This window comes from Penaeus monodon, chromosome 8 (assembly GCF_015228065.2).
Source record: "Penaeus monodon isolate SGIC_2016 chromosome 8, NSTDA_Pmon_1, whole genome shotgun sequence".
NCBI lineage: Eukaryota > Metazoa > Arthropoda > Malacostraca > Decapoda > Penaeidae > Penaeus > Penaeus monodon.
Genome location: NC_051393.1, coordinates 30,157,136 through 30,162,135, shown reverse-complemented (window position 1 = coordinate 30,162,135; position 5,000 = coordinate 30,157,136).

Genomic DNA, 5,000 nt, shown 5'->3' with positions numbered 1-5,000 from the left:
GTCTTTCTTGTTCCCTTTCTGTTGCATTCTTCGATGCTATCAGCCGCCGCAGTCACGCTACCGTTAACTGGTTTCAGCTTCATTGCCTTTTTCGGTTGTTTTTACCACACCGTGTGTCCCGATGGCCCAGTTCTCTCCCGCCCCTCCCCCCTCCCTTCTTTTCTGTCCATCTCTCTCTCTTTCTTAACTCACTCCCTCCTCTCTCTCTCTCTCTCTCTCTCTCTCTCTCTCTCTCTCTCTCTCTCTCTCCTCTCTTCCCTCCCCTCTCCTCCTCTCCCTCTCTCCTCTCTTTCTCTCTCTCTTCTCTCTCTCTCTTCTCTCCTCTCTCTTCTCTCCTCTCTCTTCTCTCCTCTCTCTTCTCTCCTCTCTCTTCTCTCTCTCTCCTCCTCTCTCTCTCTCTCTCTCTCTCTCTCTCTCTCTCTCTCTCTCTCTCTCTCTCTCTCTCTTCAAATCCCTCGCCGCCAGTGGATGGTAACCCCGGCCATTCCTTGCACACAGGGGGTCATTTAGAAGCAAAATGAAACAGACAGTATGTCACACCAAGAATATCCATTGTAACAAATGGAATCAAACTAAAACCTAAAACCTCTCTCTCTCTCTCTCGCTCTCTCTCTCTCTCTCTCTCTCCCCCTCTCCTCCCTCTCGCTCTCTCTCCTCTCTCTCCTCTCTCTTTCTCTCTGTCCTCCCTCTTTCTCTCTGTCCTCCCTCTTTCTCTCTGTCCTCCCTCTTTCTCTCTCTCCTCCCTCTCTCTCTCTCTCTCTCTCTCTCTCTCTCTCTCTCTTTTTTTTTTTTTAACGGCCTCCCATTCGTATTTGTCGAATCTCTGTGTTGTGAAATGTATGCGAGTACCACTTCACAATACAGTCCATCGGCCCCGGCCTCGCCAATGGCTGTGGTCGTCATCCGAATTCCTTAAGGGATACAGTATCTTTATTGATAGAACATATGTTACATTTACATATTTCTCTCTAATCTGCTATTTACAACTGTTTGCTCTATATCTAAGTCCTTAATACTAGTATATTTTACAGGTTTGTTACGTGTTCCCCTTAGACAGAGTAGTGACGAGCGTAGCAAGGAGAAGGCCAGTCGACATCGTATCCATGCCACGACGCAACTCTTTGGTTGTTGTCTCTTTTCTGATAGTTTCTGAGCCAGGCATGAATAAAAAGTGACCGCCCTCGGTGCTATTCCTCCGGATGTCGTGAAAACGAGGGGCGTGAAAGTGCCTTGTTCTACTTCTCGCACTCGTTCACCGTATTCTCTCATCTTGTCATTCCCGTGCTTTATATGAGCGGATCTCAATTCTTGGGCGCGGTTGCTTGTGGCCATGGGGTGAAGATGCGTATATCACAGACGGCTCGCTGCCCCCGTCCCCAAAATCCGCTTGCACTGATGTCCAAGCGAGCGTCGTCGGCGGAGTTGGTAGACTGGAGTGAGAAGTTGCGACCACCCGTGGGGATGAGGGGAGGCTCCACTCTGATGTCACGGGACACCTCGCTAAGCATTTCCGCCGTCACATCTCTCACCTCGTCGTGGCGCATGCAGACGAAGCCCCCCGTCTTGCACGTCATGGCGTGGTTCGGGTCGAAGGGTGAACCGCACGTGCATTGCTGGTGAAGGTCCTCGATTGGCCACCCATATCTTAGGGTTAAAGCATCCACAAATTCTTGTTTATTTAGGCTAAAGCCTTTTGTTTTGATGGGAAGACAGGTTAGCCAGTTTGAGGCGCCGATCTCTCGTGCCATCTCTATCCTCCTCTTCATCTCCTCAGAGGTGTGTGTGCGTGTTTCCTGTAGCTGTGTCCTCTGCATGGTCTCTCGCTCTCTTGTTATCTCCTTTCTAGTAGTTTGTTGTTGTCCTGCGGCTGGCTGTGTGTGTGTAGATTGTGTTTGTATGGCTTCAGTTAGGCTAGCTGAAAGCTTGACAGAGTTTTGATATTCTCTCTCTCTCCTCCCTTTCTCTCTCTCTCCTCTCTCTCTCTCTCTCTCTCTCTCTCTCTCTCTCTCTCTCTCTCTCTCTCTTCTCTCTCCTCTCTCTCTCCTCTCTCTCTCCCTCTCCCTCCCTACCTCCCTCCCTCTCTCTCTCTCTCTTTCTCTCTCCCTCCCTCTCTCTCCCTCTCTTTCTCTCCCTCCCTCCCTCCTCTCTCCCCTCCCTCCCTCCCTCCCTCCCTCCCTTCCTCCCTCCCTCCCTCTCTCTCCTCCCTCCCTCCCTCTCTTTCTCTCTCTCCCTCCCTCCCTCCCTCCCTCTTTCTCTCTCCCTCCCCCCTCCCTCCCTCCCTCCCTCCCTCCCTCCCTCCCTCCCTCCCTCCCTCTCTCACCTCCCTTAGCCTGACCCTCCTCCCGGTTGCACTTTCACTTTCATTTCCCTTTCATATCCTTTCCTCTTCTCTCTCCCCCTCCCCCTCCCCCTATTCCCCCCCTCGCCCTCTTCACGGGAGCGCCCTTGGTGTGGAGGCAGAGAGAGAGCTGCCTCCCTCGGGGAACATCTCGGCCGGGAGCCATCCTACGGGAGTGACCGCCTTGCATGATAACCATTGTGCCGGGGGCTCGCCCTGAAGCCCTGCCGCCGGTTTACCTCGTTCGCGGCTTGATACTGTGCAGTGTGTTTTAGCGTGTGCATACTGGTTGTTGTGGGTGACGTTTGATAGTGTGATGCTGAGTTATATGTTTATGTATTTATGTATTCATATACTTCGTCGATTGTTGTCTAAAGTTACGCAATGTACTAATGAAGAAAGTCAGCTGTAAAGTGAACAAAATAGATATATGTTTACGTGCACTATGAAAATCATTATAGATTCCATAATTTTTTTGTCCCTTACGTTAAATACTGCAGCGAAAAAAACATCGCATGAGAGACGTGCGAAAATCAACGTCGTCTGTTTTATTTTCTTTTACAGCTGGCCATCGCCTCGGCTGTCTTTGATATCATTTATTTTCTGTTTTTCTTCTTTAAATAACAGCCTTTCTTTTCACTCTAACGGGAGAAATCGTCGTTAAGAACTCCAAGGTGTCATTCTCTCTTTCGTGCACCGAAGTAACGAACCATATTTTCGTCTTCTTAGCTGAATAAAATTTAAATTTCTTGGAAGGTTTTCTTTAGGGCTGGAAAATTTTGACACTTACTAGATATAGTTAAGAGGTTTGCATTATTGTAAGTATTAAGCACTGTTAGTAAAATATAACATGGTATGATATAATATGATATTATATGATATAATATAGTATGATATTGTATAATGTGATATAGTATGATATGATATAATATGATATGATATGATCTGATATGATATGATATAATGATGAGGATGAAGATGATAAAAGTTGTAATGATAATGATGACAGATTGGAGAGAAAAATATATATTCCCCTAATTTTTTTCCCTGAGAAACCGTAAGCAGAGGGAATAGAAGATGAGGCTAAAAAAATATCGCGTGGTAATGAGCGCTCTTGGAGGCCTTAGGAGAGCCTCCGTTCCGCATTAACGATGATAGATCCACGAGACATTAATTAGTGTTAATAGGCCATTAGCTTTATCGCCGAAGTTGGGCGCGTTGGCTGGAGACCAACTACGCTATACGATCGGAAAGGTATTAATTGCATCGGTAATTTAGAGGGCTCCCCATACAAAAGGCTTGGCATTAGCGCAGCTTTTAAAAGACTCGGGCGTTGTTTGGGGAAAGGCAACGGGCCGCGAGGGATCTGCAGTGCGTGAGTTCCATTGTTCCTCTGATGCCGAGGCACATTAGCGGCATTAAAAAGACCACAGGCGATGGATGTTGTTTGGTTACCCCTTTCCCTGGTGCGGGGCAAATGGCACGCTGGTCTGCAAAGGCTTCAGGAGCTTCACTTGTTGATTGGGATGTGTTTGAAATTGCAATCTGGTAAATACTTGTACTTGATTCATCCTTTTATTCTCCACAGCTGGTGATTCACCCTTTTTTCTGTGTTCGTTGCAGGTATGTGTTCTGCAGCAAGGTAACGGCACCGAGAGGTCACCGGGCGAAAGGTCAGAGGTAATGGCTATCCCGGCGCCCCTCGCCACCGGTGTCTTTGTAGTCCCCGGCGCCCGTAACGCCTTCTTCACGCCGGACAAAGGATCAATTAAACCGCTATCGGGATCATTTCTCAGGCCTCTTTACCTTTTCTAGAATATACATATATTTTTTTTTACGTTATTCGTTTATTTTGTCTTGGGAGTGTGTGTGTATGTGAGTTTGTTCCCTTACTGCTTGTAAGCGTAAGAGAAAGACAGCAGTTGATTTATCCAGGTGTTTGGTGGAATGTTTGTGTCATGTTTTTCACAGCGTAACTCTGTGTTCAATGGAAATAGAATGTTAGTGGTAGCAACCATTACATGTGTTAAATAGCTGGCGTTGTTGTTGGAGACAAGAGTGTAAATTGTGAATGATAGGTATGACAGCTTTTTTTTAGTGATCACAGAGATGACGGAATCGTAATTTTGCAAGTCAAGAATTTGTATTATTGACATCGATGCTCTCGAGTTCCCATATGAAGTTTACGTGTTTGGGGAGGCCTTCCTCAATATTATTTCCCTTGACCATCATTATTAGTTGTACAGCAAATAACACCTGGCTACAGGGTTATCTCCCTCCAACTCTCTCTCTCTCTCTCTCTCTCTCTCTCTCTCTCTCTCTCTCTCTCCTCTCTCTCTCTCTCTCTCTCTCTCTCTCTCTCTCTCTCTCTCTCTCTCCTTCTCCCTCTCCCTCTCCCTCTCCCTCTCCCTCTCCCTCTCCCTCCCTCCCTCCCTCCCTCCCTCCCCTCCCTCGCACACACGCACACACACACACACACACACACACACACACACACACACACACACACACACACACACACACACACACACACACACACACACACACACACACACACACACACACACACACACACACACACACACACACGAACATCTTCAACAATAAAATAGTGAGTGATATTGCAACGTTCCAACGAGAGAATGGCCTTTAACTCATCTGC